The 16,264-nt window shown below is 32.9% G+C and overlaps 1 pseudogene; it reads right to left on the bottom strand.

The window, feature by feature from the left end:
* Positions 1-1,788: 1,788 nt before the first annotated feature.
* Positions 1,789-2,772, bottom strand: LOC122586614 (annotated as a pseudogene).
* Between the last annotated feature and the right edge of the window lie 13,492 nt (positions 2,773-16,264).

The following is a 16,264-nucleotide window of genomic DNA, read 5'->3' as shown; positions in this document are numbered from 1 at the left end:
AAACCCGAAAGGAAAAATATATGGAAAAAACCAAAAAGTAACTTGTACTAAAAACCAGAACGGAATGGATTTGACAAAATCCGAATAATAGTGCGGGTTATAGCATGGACAAATAATGACTTGCCACGCAGGCGAGTTACTATTCACAACCAGTTCCAATAGTTTATATTAAAAAACACGAACGGAATGCTATTTGACAAAATCCGAATAATATTACAGGTTATAGCACGGACAAATAGTAATATTCATAACCAATTCCAATAGTACAGTATATAATAGGTAGTTGTGATGTATTAACTAATAAAAAATTTTAATTGCCTGGTCGACGAGTACTCGTGCAACACATCCATTGCAGTTTGTACAACCAAAAGCACTACTGTTGTAGCTTAGTCACCCCCACATGCTCCTCATGGTGTGCATTATATTCATGTCTCTTTAGTCTCCCATGTATCTCATTTGCATCTTATTTTGCATGTCATTGGTCATTTTTTCTTTGTAATCTGTGTTTGATTAAAATATTGAAAGGTTCAATTCGTTAAGAAAATGTGTTTTTTCATCTACAAATGTTTGTTTTCTCATTCTTTTATCAGTTTTTTTCCTTATTTGATTTTTGTCCTTAAGTTTATGTTAGGAGCGCGTACCTTTCTATATTTTATAGCTAAAATGGAGGCGATGCGTTGAGGCTCTCCCTTAAATAAGTTAAGATTAGAAAAAAATCTAAGTTCATGGGTGTCGAGGTTCAAATAAAGACAAGAGAAAACTGTCGAGCCATTGTTTGGATAGCTATCAGTGAGGCTTGGATAAGAACAAAAAAGGGAGAGATGATAGATAACCCTTAGAGGGGGTTAGGCTCCAAAAAACATAGAGAACGAGAGATACAATTATTTGCCAAATATTTTCTTCACCATTTCATAATGTTATCGGAAGTACAATTTATAAGTAAAAGAGCAGTTACTAATCCTAAATTAATGCAACAAATACGTAATGTAACTTCCTATCATGCAAACATGGAGAGTAAATAAAGTAATTAATTAAACGTGTAGCTTCTTTGATTCAAGCATCTCTTTTTGGATTGGGCTAACAGTTGGGCTTGTTGGTTGGGTAGTATCAAGAGACTAGAGACACTACAAGAAATCTGGTTTTTTGCGACGAAACACATTTTGTCGCAAAAAATACACTAAACAACAAAAAATATCCACTTTTTGACTTTCGTAGTCAAACTAAAAGATTTGCGACGAACGGGTTTATTGCGAGGAACTATTTATCTTTTTTGAATTTTTTTAAAGAGAGTTTTTTTCGATGAAAAAAGTTCGTCGCAATGAATTTTTCTAAACAATTTTCTTTTTTATTTTCTTCCCGCCGAGGGAAAAAATTTCCCGCCATGTTTCTTGCGACGAAATGTGCTGTGACGATAAAAGTATTTGCGACGAAATAATTATTTTTTTGATTTTGATTTAAAAAATGTTTATTGTGTCCAAAGTTTTTCGTCGTGATATATTTTTCCAAACATTTCCTATTGACAAATACATCAATGTAAGAGCATACAATAGCATTAAAACCAGGGAGCAACACCTATTATATCAACTATATTCAGAAACTATCAAAAAAATACCATTACTATTCACTTAAAATAATTCAGTTATTTAACAATGCAATGCACCATAAATTTTCACTCCATAACTTGGCAAACTACCACTAGCCTAAACATACCTATACAATTAATAACAAAATAACACAGATACCTTTCTTAACCCTAACAAACTTTCCAGAATGTGAACGGCGCACATGTCACACTACAATCCCATCACTCCCTTCCTTTTCACCAGCCAGAACTTTCCAAAATGTGAACCGCTCACATGCCTCACTGTTATAAATGATCAATATGTCAAAAACTATAGCAATATTCAAGACAAAAATGACTAACTTTAACAATGGATGAAAATAAAAACTGTTTAGACTAGTCCATTTCATTCATCCAATTTCCTTTTTAACTAATACCTTAAGTTAACTGATTTCAACTAAAAGGAAAAAAAAACATAACCGAAATCAACTCATTATAAGAAAACGGGTTGAACTAAACTTCCCAAACCTCCTACTTATAGGAAAGCAAAAAAAGATAAATCAAAAACTTATAGGAAAGCAAAAAAAGATTGAATTGAGTTAATCGGTCAATATAATTTGCCCAAAATCATTAGAATCCAGCTTAGCATTTTCAAGTCGTATTGCAGTTGTTCAGTATTCTTTTACTGTATCTTCCTCTGTCTTATGGACTACCTTGACCTCTTCAACTTCCTTGAGTTGATAAATCTGGCCAAATATACGCATTCAAAAAGTTCAGTACGATACACCCAAACAACAACACAATCTTATGCAAGTAATTATACAAATTTATAGACACGTAAAGCCAACAACCTTCCTTTGCTCACTGATGAGATAAGATTTATCAATATACGGAACCACAAGAAACTTTGGCATCAGATGGTTATGAAAATGGCCAAGCACAACTTTAACCGTTTCACCTACTTTCCCGAGCTTATTTATATTCTACATTCAAAACACCCACTTCAATTCATACGAATATAGAACATATACTTATATAGAAATATACGAAAGCAAGGCATCAGTAACTTACACTTGTAAGTATAACTTCCAACTTTCTATAACGCCTTGAGCCGTGTAAAACAATGGATAATGAAACACAAGCGATTCGGCTGTATGTTTCAATAACTTACTTTGCCGAATAGCGCTTTTAACGTATTGTAAGTAAACCATGTTCTTTTGTTTTTATATAGGCACAAAATCCATGGGAGTATCCCTAGTATAATTGAACGTACCTATCAACAACCCTACCCAATCTAACTCTTAAAACACACTAAAGACATAATAAATACAAATAAATAACCATATAAACAATATGAATCAATCAGATTAGTATTATACCTTATCAGGATGAAGATAAACTTTATCCCTAAATATAATAACAACACCACCCTCATCCAAAACGTCGCAAACGCTTTGGCTTCGTTAACTGATTTTGCGAATCCCATTGCTTCACAAGACTATAACAACTCCTTATAAGATATCACCTCTTTCCTTTCTGCACCAAGTTTTCATTTTCAATGCTTCAACATTCACCAATCTCACCCATATTCACTACAAGAAAACAACGGATTGCCCACTAACCAAATTTGTGTGTAAATGACTAAAATTCATGGGAAAATAACTAATACTCACCAGATTAACCACGAGCGTATGTACGTGTGTGACATCCCAAAACTTTTTGACGTTTACTGTTAACTTGTCATTAGTAACCGTTAGTTACTATGTGTTTTATGTGCTTATGTGAATTAAATGATTAACGTGAGATATGTGTTAAAGTGATTAAAGTAATGAAAATTAAAGTTGTTAATGATTAATGAAGTCAATTAGTGTTCCCAATAAGATACAAGAGCCGTTAAGTGTTCCCGTACGCGTTAAACGAGCAGTTAAGTGACAAATGGAGTTATAAGTGTAACATCCTGAACTTTTTAATTAACGGTTGACTTGAGTCGTTAAGTCAACATTATGTCTCCGTTAAGTCTTTTGATGATTTGATGCTTATATGTATTTAATGTGCTAAATGTGTAAGGTTTTAGTGCCTTAATGATTAATGTGCTAAAGTGTTTAAGATACATTTTATATGCCTTTTGATGTGTTTGAAGTGTTTAATGTGTTGTAAGTATTCCCCATAAGTGTTTTGAGCTAAATATGAGCCATAAGGAAGTCTAGGGACTAGTTTTGATATAGCTGGAAACTAAAAAACGGGATTAGGGTCTTGGAGCAGGTCATTAGACTCTAATTACTCATATTATCCTTTTCTCTTTGAGCCCTAACCATTCCCCATTGCCACAATCAATTCCCTATTCGATTTCATTGTCGTTTGGGTGATACGAGGGCGTTTGATCAAGTTTTGCATCCCCTTTGGCTATCTCCAGGTAATTGATTTTATGCATAATAAGTCCTTTCAACCCATTGATTTCTGGTTTTAGGGTTTGGGTTGGATTCAATTACGTTTATAATCGATTTTAGGTCATTACGGGTTTTAAATCGATTGTATAACGTTGGTATATGATTCAAGGATTAATTGATGTTTTCAATGAGTGATTTTGGTCTTATTTTAAGTGTATTTTATGTTCATAAGACCTAGAGTTGTGTTAAAGTCGTTGGAGATATGTTTGGTTAGGTTTTGGAGTTGTTTTTCACGTCTGGTCGTCGTAACTCCCGTTACGGTTGTGTAACTCCCGTTAGGTGGTAACTTGTGATAAAACCCCCACTGTAATTCCCGTTGCAAATTTTCGTAACTCCCGTTAAAGTTTTCGTAACTCCCGTTAGGGACTGATTTTGTTAACATTTTTAAACGATCATAACTTTTGAACCGTAACTCCGTTTTTGACAAATAAGCTATCCACGGAATCGTGAGAGAGTCTACTTTCCAATGGTAATGTTTCTAAAAGATTATTATGATGTAAAATTTCCTGAAAGGTTAAATTAGTGAGTGAATGTTGAGTTCTATCGAGTTATGTAAGCTCTAAAGTATTAAACGAACCTCCGATGCTTCAAGTCTTGTCATGGGTTATGTTTATAGGCATCTAGTCTTGAGTCATGACCATAAGTAGCAGGTAATTGATAGCTCATTATGTCATTCAATGATTATAGGTAGTCGGGAGCACTTAGCAAGCACTCTAAGATACTCTTAACTGGTTGGTAAGTTGTACCGAGGTAAGATAACATCTTTTGTCACCTGGTGGTACAACAAAATACGTTTTCATAAGTAAAACCTTCCAAACATTTATGTATGATTGAAAGTAAAGTAAAGGGGATTATGGGAGGTTGATATGGGATATGACGCTTAGCTTTCTATGATGAATGACATGTATATGCAGGTAGCAAAGGCATAAGGTAAGTTCTCATATCATGGAATGATGATATGCTTATGAAATGTGAATAAGATATAATGCCATGTATATGTTATGTGATCATGATACGATGTTATGCTTAAGCTAAATGATCATAGTGTAATGATATGCTTATGTAAAGTGAATATGTAATGATGACATGATTATGATAGGTGATTATGAAATGATGTTATGATTATGTTATATGATCATGAAGTGATGATATGTTTATTATAAGATTTAATGTGTGGCTTGATCACCTAGTCACTAGTCCTTTGATTAGGATTTCCATGTTCACGTGCACGTTAAGGGCCCTAAAGTAAAGATGATATGTGATTAACTTAGGTGAAAGTGTAGCCTACGTTAATATAAAGTAAAGATAAAAGTGATTAGTTTAGATGAAAGTGTAGCCTAAACTAATGTAATAAAGAAGTCTCGAGCATATGTAAAGTTGTGTTAAGCTTAACCCGTGCTAGTTGTAAAGCTTGTGAGTACGTGGTCACTTGAGTTGCTCCTTGTGGCATAGTTATGTTTGTTTATTCCAGGTGGAGTAACTAACCACCAATGCATAAAGGCATAAATGGTTTATTCAGTTGGAAACGACTTTGTCTTTCCTTAACGACGCCGATGGACCACCTTATGGTTTACCCATCATGTCGGGTGTGAGGACTCCATGTATGGTCTATGACCGCCTACACACAACCCCACATCCCTAAGTATGTGTGGCTTATGTCACATTGCCTACGCCTAGGCAAAAGAAAAGTAAAGATATAAAGAAAGTAAAGAGAGATGAAAAGTAAAGCTTTATGATGATAGGCACACTTAGGATTATGATGTTCCCAATGTGTTATGCTATATGGCGCTTACGATGTTTATGATGTTTCTTATGTTTATGATATTTATGATGCTCATGTGATATTAACATATAATGATGATATCATTTTGTTAATATATCTAATCGGCAAATGTTTCAAATATGTTATTCTTACTTAGCTAATTTATTAGCTAACACTTGCTCTTTGAAAATGTTGTGTCATCAGATTAGATGAGTTTGGAGCTAGAGAAAGGATAGCTTGGTGAGGATGGGTAGAGACATTAAAGACGATAGCATTTATGTTCTTAATGCTTAAACTACCCTTAGCCTTTTGTTTGGCCACTTCATTTATGATATTATGATTAAAGACTATGTAATAATGCTTGGCATATATATTGGTGCCAACACTTGGATTTTCTTTTATTATTTCGATGATTCATTTAGTAACACCAAATGTTTTATAAAAGTTTCATCCGGTTACGGATGGGCAGATTTATATGTGATCCTTTTCTGCTATTATTAAACGCCGTTAGGCAAAAGTTTTTTGAAAATCCAGGTTTTTAAATGACGGGTGATACCATAAGGAAGTGCAAGGAATTAGATGTTAAGTTATGAAAGTTGTTCCAGCAGATATATGGTAGAAATCACGTCCCATATGTCATAAAATCATATTAAAATCCTAAGAAAGTCTCACACACAAAACCCTAAGTCAATCCTTCAAGTTTAGAGCAATTTCGGAATGAATCAAATGTGGTTTCTTCTAGTTTTGGATCTGTTTATCATCCCTACAGGTATAACATCATTCTTTGATTGTTAGTTAAGTTCTTTGGTAAGATTTTGTCCAATCAATTAAGATCTTGAGGGTTGGGTATGAGTTCAATTTATTATTGTTTATTAGGTTTTTGATAATCAACCGGTAATAGATTTGATGCATTTGATTTCCGGATCCTTTGATGATATCAATTGGTAATTGGAAACATGTTTTCATTGTCAATCTTAGGTGCATAAGTCGTGGGGTTAACCTTAGGTGTGTTTGGATTCGTTTTGGAGTGAAAAACATGCAATATTGAACAAACCCGCAGGTGGTCATGGCGTGACCAAGATGGTCATGTCGCATCTGAATTACAGAAGTGAGAAAAGTTGGGTTTTTGGTTAGAGGTCATGTCGTGACCATGGTGGTCATGTCGCATCACGAGTCCAGAATGCAAACTACTCAGTATTTGAAAAGTCTTAACTTTCAAACCGTAACTCCATTTTTTATGAACAAGCTATCCACAAAATCATGGGAGAGTCTATTTTCCAATGGTAATATCCTTTAAAGATGAATCAAAACTACAAGAGTATCAATGAATAGTATAATGAGCAAATGTTAAGTTCTGTTAATGTTTAGGGAGCTTGGAGATGTTTTTTAAGGTCCCGTTTATGTTACATGTCGATTATATGTGTGTGATAGGTAGTCGGGAACTCGAACAAGATACTTTAAAGTTGCTTATTGATCGTTGTGCTCATCATCAGGTAAGATACATGACTTTTCTCACGCTGGAGGCACAACAAAATGTGGTTTTCTATAATTACCCTCTTAATCGGATTATCTTATATGTGTTGTGTTTTCTGGGTTATGCGGGAGGTTATGTGGGAATGTATGCATGTTGAAATGATTTGTGTTGATATGATGATATTTAAAGTAGAAGTAAATATGTGCATACTTCAATATGATGCGTATATATACGTTGCCATGATATGTTTAAGATATGTGTTGTTGATAATGTCATTGATATGCCTTAATGTTGATATATGATGGCTTGTATGTGGGACTTACATATGATATGTCTAGTTCATTAGATACATGTGGGAATTGTTATGAGTTGTGCACGTTAGTAGGATTAAATGCAAAATTAGACGTGGGACTAATTAGATAACGATTGTATCTAATGTTAAAGTAAAATGTGAGATGTGGGAAACCGTTCTAGCCTTAGTGTTAGTGCGTAAGAAAGTAAGAAAGATATAAATACGTGGGAAATGGTATAGCTAAATATGTGAGATTGACGTGGGAAGTGTTAAGCTTAACGCGTTCTAGTTTATGCCAAGCTAGTGCGTACGTGGTCGCTTGAGTGGCTCCTTGCGGCATAGTTACGTGTGACTAGTATTTCCGGGTGGAGTGACTAACCACCATTGTTAAAAGCATGACGGTATACTATGTATATAGCATTGCTTTTCCTAAAAGTTAAGACGTGGGAAATCGTGCTAGTTGTAATGCTAGTGCGTAAGACGTGGGAAATCGTGCTAGTTGCAATGTTTGCTAAGCTAGTGCATAATATGTAAGTCATGAGAATAAGTTAATTAAGAGAAGATGTGAGACGTGAGATTAAGTGATTAAGATAACTATAAGAATATGTAAGAGAGATGTACATGTAATTTAAGACGTGGGATTACAATGTAACGTAAGATTAAGTAAGATATGTGAGACGTATGATTTAACGATGGATAGGCTAATTAGGAGTAAATACTTTACATGTGCTATACGTATATATGTGATATGTTTATGTGAGATATGTAAGATGTGACATGTTGATTAAGTTGTATGTATATATTTGATATAATATGAAACGTGTTGGGATGTGGGAATAAGTAAAAATGGGATTATCTTACTATATTTGTGGATGATATGTAATGTGCTCATGTCTTAATATGTAAAATACGAAGAAGTTTTATGAAAGTAAAACGAAGAACGTTTTGTTAAAATGTGTGTATCTTACTTACCTAATCTATTAGCTAACACTTGCTTTTATGAAAAACGTTGTGTCCTCCAGGATAAGCAGGTATAAGCATTAGTCTCCCTATGATTAGACTTTACCCATAGTCATATGCTCGACTACATTATTTACGTTTATGTTCATTAATGAATGACATTTATGTTTGTGCCAAAACTTGAATTTCATTTATATTGTTTTGATGATGCACGCTAGTAACACCATTTTATAAAGGTATTATCCAGTTACGGATGGGGAAGTTTTTAAGTGATTCTATTTCTACTACTTTTTTAAATGCCGTTTGGCAAAGTTTTTTGAAATCTAGGTTTTTAAAATGATGGGTGTTACAACATGGGTAGTACCTTCGAGGCTAATTCTACCCACGAATAATTTGATCTGTAGGTAATTATACCAATGACATATTTAGTCGGTGATTATTTTAAATTTGTGGGTAATTGTTGTTCCAGATATTTGGAAAGAAAACAAAATTTCCCACTAATTTGTGGCTAAATCTAGACACGTAAAGTGATAGAGTAAAAAATTTGTGGGTAAAGATTTTTTAATTTATCGGTATCTACTTGTGGGTAAATTACAGACGAAGATGATCATAGGTAACTCGAGGGTATATATTCTCAATTATGCTTATAATTTGTGGGTAATATTTTTTTTGCCACAAGTATAATCGTGAGTAAAGCGCAGGGTAAAGACACAAAATTTATCCATCACAATCGGAGGGTATATTTGTGGATAAATTAGACACAATCCATTTTATTTTATTTTGGATAAATCCTGTGTAAATCATATACCATCATATGCATGGGTGAATTCCAAATTGACATAGAATGTACTATAATTACCAAATGATACATTAAAATTTCATAATATAAAGATAAAAAAAAAAAGGTAAAAAAAAAATAATTTTAAAACTTGCAATCTAAAATGCATTGCAAAACAAAGCAAATAAAAAGAACACTAAACCATAACAAAAACACACATTAAAACTAGATAAAAATTCTAGAAATTCATGACTTGCACCTGCTTCCGAATGACTTTTATGTTCTTGACAAGAATGACTTGCACTTTCTTCACCATTATCATTATTCTCAAAATTAGAATGAAATTCTAGAGTGAAAATACTGACATGCTTACACATAAGTTCAAGAGTATGAGTTGATGAATTTCATCCTTCAAACAATTTGCTCTATCAGTTTATTCCTTTTCTTTATACTTCGGCATCAATGTTTTCTTCAAATATCTTTGTGATCGCCGTAACCAACTGCTTCAATTATATAGCCTGTTATGACACCCAAAAACAAATGATATCACAAAAGAATATTCCAAAAAATGAATTCTGTACATTGTTATTGTTTGAGCGAGTGCCCGAGTTTGTACCAGTCACATTTTCATTAGAACCGGTGGTGGTTGAATCACCCACAATGTTATGAGATTTCGTGTCATTTTTATGTGTATTCATTAACAAAGGAGCAGACATCCTTTCCATATTGTCTCCTAACAAAGTATAGTTATATCTGATTACCATTAACAAAAACACAATGAAACGGACTTCTCCCGTGATGAATATCCTCATATTACTATTTTATCAACGAATAACACATCTCCCAATAAAAATAAAAATAAAAACTAAAAAAAAACGAGATCATTAATCAATTTTCTTGACTTTGTACCTGAGAAAACTCTGCAGCACATCATGTAGGCAAATATAGATGCAATCTAGTAGTAGAGTTATTTGTTCCATTGACAACCATTTTCTTTAGATCACTTGTACCTTGTAAATAAATAACAGATAGCAAATGAAAAAACAAAACATAACATTCAATCTAATTCAATGTCAATACAAACTTAACAACATCAATTATTAAAAAAATTACTTAACTGATCATAGAAAATTCCTAAGTATATACGGAACTTTTAAATGATGAAAATATATATGCAATTAAATAAATACATCAACTCAATATCTCTAAATAAAAGGATGATATAAAAAACCAATTCTATTTTTGTGGAAGTAAAAGTGAGTAATATTAGCAAAATATAAAGATGAGATAGAATTGAGATTTTTTTTATTTCGGATGTGTTTCAATTGAATTGAATCTAAGAAAGTGATTTGGTTTTGAAATTAAAATTTTCTGAGATTTTTATATTATGTCTATGGGGATTTGGGAGGAATCAGGAATGTGAATTGTTTTGATATTTAGGACTAAAATAAAAAGAGGGGGCGGGCGGATTGAGAGGGCGGGTGGATCGAAAATTTTGAATGGATTTTGAATTTGATGTTCAATTTTTTTTGGCGGGCAATGTTTTTTGCAAAAAAGTATTACACTTGTACTTCGCTTTTTAATTTTTAAATTGAAAAAAAAAAATTTTTTTTACTTTAGTCGGTATATGACATCAGAAAAACCTTATCTTATAGTAGTGAATCTATACACATACCCTACACAACGAGATATTGATTATAGGTCATTACAAGTATTCGGAAGGAAAAAACCTCAAAATTTGTCATCCCTTAAAATCGAACTCAAAACCTTGGGTAAAACCGAGAGTGCCTCTAATCGATTAAGCTAGAAATCATTGGCATAAAAGAAAGAAAAAAACAACAAAAAAAGCAATGGTGGTTTATTTTCTTGTCTCATGTTCAACTCTTGCTCTAAGCATATTCTTATTTATTGTCTTAGGTTAAAGTCTTGTTCAAATCATAATTAGAGTGTCCACGAGTATTTTATTTTCACCTATGATGGTTCTTAGTGAGTTTTCTCCATCACATCTTTAAGTGCTAGAAAATTTTCATTGAGGGGTTTAATAAGAGAATTTATTTGGCAAGGGAGCTCTTCAACAAGGTCTCGGTTAAGACTTAAGACAGACTTTGTGATATTTATGAATAACTCACACCTTATAAAAAATAAAAAAAATTAACCTTTCAAAAACAAATAATTCAAAATAATTATACTTAACTTAATTTATTTATTATATATTTAGTGAATTTTATTAAGTTACGCTACAATAAAACGCTAACGAATTAACATTTTTTTAAATCTAATGTTGAAAACTGTTCCACAGTACGTATGATTTATGCATTATAATAATACTATAACGAATAAGTGTCATATTAATATTAAAGTTATAAAATCAGTCAAGTGTCTTAGGATATGTTATGGTACAACTCAACATTTTTTTAAATCTAATGTTAAGTATTGTTCCACAGTACGTATGATTTCCGCATTAAAATAATACTATAACGAATAAGTGTCATATTAATATTAAAGTTATAAAATCAGTCAAGTGTCTTATTAGGCTATGTTATAGTACAACTCTGGCAAATAAGGTTCATAGAACACTAATCTTCAATAACTTATAATTACTAAGTGTTCTATTAGTTTATGTTATAATATGACCCTGGTCATCAAATGTCTTGTAACATTACCACATAATGAGACAACAACAAATAAATATTTTATAAAATATTTTATTAAAATCTACATTTTAAGTGATATATTGAGTTATATGACAATATGATCTCAAATGCTTATCTATCTTTACCAAAAAGAAAATTTAAAACAAAATCGTTGGAAAATCATGGTTATATATCTAGCCACTAATCACCCACAAAAAATAAAATTCGTCAACATATACATGTAAGTTAGCCACGTAAAGCCATCATTACCAAATAAATATAAAAAAATAATATCGTATGAAAAATCGTGGTTATAGATGTACCCACTAATCACCCACAAAGTTTTACATTCGACAAAATAAACATGTAAGTTAGACATGAATAAAATAGTAGGTATTCATTTACCACAAATTACCCACAAAACGTTACACGCCACATAAAATTTTTTGGGTATTTCATTGATAACATAAATTTACCCACAATATTACTCATGTTGGTACACACGAGGTCAAAAGTCTAGGGTAATATGTAAAATGAAAAGATTTACTAGAATATTTTAGTCTAGAATTACACACGAAATATATACTTGTGAGAAATTGTATGGGTAAATACGTGGGAAATTTATGAGTAATCCTTTTTATCATTATAAATCACAAATAATGTGTAATTTGCAGGTAATTAGTGGGTAAATAAATACCCACTTATTAGCATTTGTGGGTAATTCACCCACCATATTAGCCACATTAGTACATACGAAATCCAAACTCGTGGGTAATATGTAAGAAGAAGGTTTTTTAGAATATGTTAGCCTCAAATTACACGCAAAATATACACTTGTAGGTAATTATATGGGTAAATACGTGGAAAATTTACGGGTAAATTATTTTATCATTATAAATCGCTCGTCATGTGTAATCCGTGGGTGATTAGTGGGTAAATACCCACTAAATAGCATTTGTGGGTAATCCGTTGTTTTCTTGTAGCGATTACATCTTCGTCATTCTCACCGCCACCGTTACTATCAACACCTCGCCGTGATTTTCCACTGATTCTGCCACCATATCCACACATACAAACACAGTGTGGTGAATTCTTGTGAATTTTTACTAATTTAATGGGGAAAAACACACATAAAAACACAGATATATACATATCAACCACTAAGAAAAATGAAACCCTAGTTATTTTCAATTGAATTATTATTAGCACATATATATAATAATAGTGATGATATATATATATATATTATTTCAATATTTTAATTACATAACAAAAAGACCTTTTGAGAACATTCACAGAACCCTTGATTGTTGTTCATAGTCGCCATCTCGAATAAACAAACAAACTGTAATTCAATGAAACTATAGGTTCTGGATCTGATTAAAATTGAAAGATTTTAACTATAAAACGAACGATTTTGGGGCTTTGATTTTGTGTAGATGATGTCGTTTACACAAAATTATAAAACAACACTTGAGGATGTTGATTTTGGGGCTTTGATTTGTTCCTCTTCATTGCCAGTTACACGTACTTAAGTTTTTTTTTTAAGGTTTTTTGTTTAACTACGGGAATATAAGCTTTTATATATGGGGAACAAAATTATAAAATGTGAAGTCCCTCACCGATGGTTTAACTCACGAGTGTAAAATACAACAAGTCAAGTATGCACTAGATAAGGACTAGTATTTACGTAAATATGAATGGAAGAATATAAATAAGAAAATACAAGACTTAAGCAATAAATAAACAAGTTAAATGAGGTGGAACACGAAAGTAATTTTCAATGTGTATTTTATTTATTGATGTATAAACAAAATACAAGGTTGTTGCGGAACCTAGATAATACCAAAGTAAATATCTAAACAACCTTATGAATTACAAGTGATCTATACTTGCTAAATAATCTCCTTCATCGAAATACTTAAAGTTGTGAAGTATAACTGTTTGGATTGAGAGTATTTAGACAAGTTCACCAAATTGCAAAAAGTAATTTGAAAGAGGAAAATGACTTACTATTTGTGAGTCCCTCGATAGCTATAGATCGCTCTCGAGATCGTCTATGATTATGTCGTGAGTGCGGAATCCTCACGAGATAACTAGTTTGATTAGTAAACTGGTATATCGCTAATTATCAAGTAAATAATCAGCCGTATTATGCTATCTTCGTTTCTATAAGATATAGAACGAACTTAGGTGTCTGGTGTACTTGTATGTCGAACGTGATCCTTATTTTAGAGTATTCATTCGTATATATATGTTTTGAGTCGAACTGGGCTTGCTGGGCTTTGTTCTTACGAACTTAGCTGCCCAGCCCATGTAACGAAGTTAATCTTCGTTTGTACCAAACGAAGTTTATCTTCGTTTGCCTCTAACGAAGATATACCTTATCTTCGTTAGATACAAGACTTAGTTATATTCCTAAGTATTTCATCTTAAGGAATCCTAACACATATTATGTTTGTACTTGTATATTACACAACAAACATCATACATAACACACATATATATAACACCAAAACATGTAATCGATCATTACCATAACATAAAGTCCATAATCTATCAATTACATATATAGATACGGCATAAATTAACATAATGTCTCAATCTAAACGACATATCAAATCTAAGTTGCTGTTGTCACATCAACATGCATCAACAAACTCCCCCTTGACAGCAGCACCTTCGATTTCTTAGTCTTCAAAATCTGATCATTAATCAAACAACAATCTTTTGCTATTTGCATGAATATCTTCATGTAAGCAGAGCTGAAGTATCTTACGATATCTACTTTCTTCATGCTTCCAAAATGGCAAAAACGAACACTCTGTATCGTACAGCTTTCTCAGATCATTTCTCGAGAAGTTCACAAGCTGCATCGGATCATAAACTCTTCTCAACAAAATCTGCTTCTTTGAATCTGCATACATCTTGGCTTCACCAGAATTTCGATCAATTTCCCAATTATCCATCTTGTCCAAGACATCTTGTGCCCATTTCTTGGCAGGGACCTTGATCATGCATTTAATATCATGTTGAACAAACTCAATTGTTTTATCTGGTTTGACCACTCTTTTCTTCGATCTTGGCTCGATCTTAAACTGTGGTTTATCAGAATCTTTCATATTCTTCCTTAACCAGAAATCTTTTCTAAGATTCTTACCAACCACATCAGCTAAGCCATCATCGCTTGGATTGATAATCCAGTTATTTCCAAGCTCATGTAAATCTTCTTCACACAAACTTCTGAAATGTCTCTCACACCATGCTAAGTACTGACAACCCTCTGGTCTTTTAAGCACAAACAACTTCAATTCATCATCATAAAACCAACTCCAGATGATTGTCTTGTACTTTGCAGCATCTTTATCTAAGATATGAGTCCAATACAAATTCGGTTTCCACGTTTCCCTATGTACTATCCAATCATTTACTCTTTTCTCGGGAACACGTCGATCAACAATATGTAATGAATCATCATCTCTGAGAGAAACTGGAAAATCATTTGAATTGAATGGTCTTGTCACATTAATCTCATATTCAGATGGAATCGACACATCACCATTCTTAGCATACACAACAAAATGTAGAACTGGAGTTAGGCTGCTGAATGGGACTTGAAGCATTCTTTCTCTAACATCTGATCTCTGCTGATCCAGCACTCTATTCTCATCAATCAACGAATCTTCAGGAATTGAGTCCCATACTTCGTCAAACCCATAAGGCTTCTTGAATATATCTAGATTTGGTTCAGGGACAAATTCGCCTTCCTCGAGCTCATCACCATCAAAGAATAAATCTGTATAATCTGGATCATCTATTTAAATTTACACAAAATGAACACCAGAATAAAAGAATAATCATGATAATTATAATAAAGATGAAATGTACTTGTATTAAAATAAGATAAATTACATTTTCATTACATAAAATGTCATAACTTATTACACACAATCAATTATACATTATATCTAACAATCTTTATCATAGACAAAATTAGAAACCTGAATCACGAGGAGCACCAGAAGGACCAGCACCAGAACCAGAAGCACCTTGCTGAGAAGTATCACCTCCTGTCTCCCCCTCGATCGCTGCACCCTTTCCTCTATCTTCAACTGGGCGAGAAACATTCCTTTCAGCAGCATTATCAGCATCATCATCGTCATTCTGACGTCGTGGTTGAACCGCTGACAATCTGCAAACTTCTTCAGGAACTTCTCCCCCTTGATTCTTGACCCAGTTGATCAAAAATGTTAAGGCAGCGCGAGTCTCAGTGAGTTCAGACTCCAAAGTGCGAACCCTGGTCTCCAACAGATCAACACGACGACCAAGAACAGGAGCAACAGCAGCAGTCGGTCTT

This window comes from Erigeron canadensis, chromosome 2 (assembly GCF_010389155.1).
Source record: "Erigeron canadensis isolate Cc75 chromosome 2, C_canadensis_v1, whole genome shotgun sequence".
NCBI lineage: Eukaryota > Viridiplantae > Streptophyta > Magnoliopsida > Asterales > Asteraceae > Erigeron > Erigeron canadensis.
This window is presented reverse-complemented; position numbering and strand designations above follow the sequence as displayed.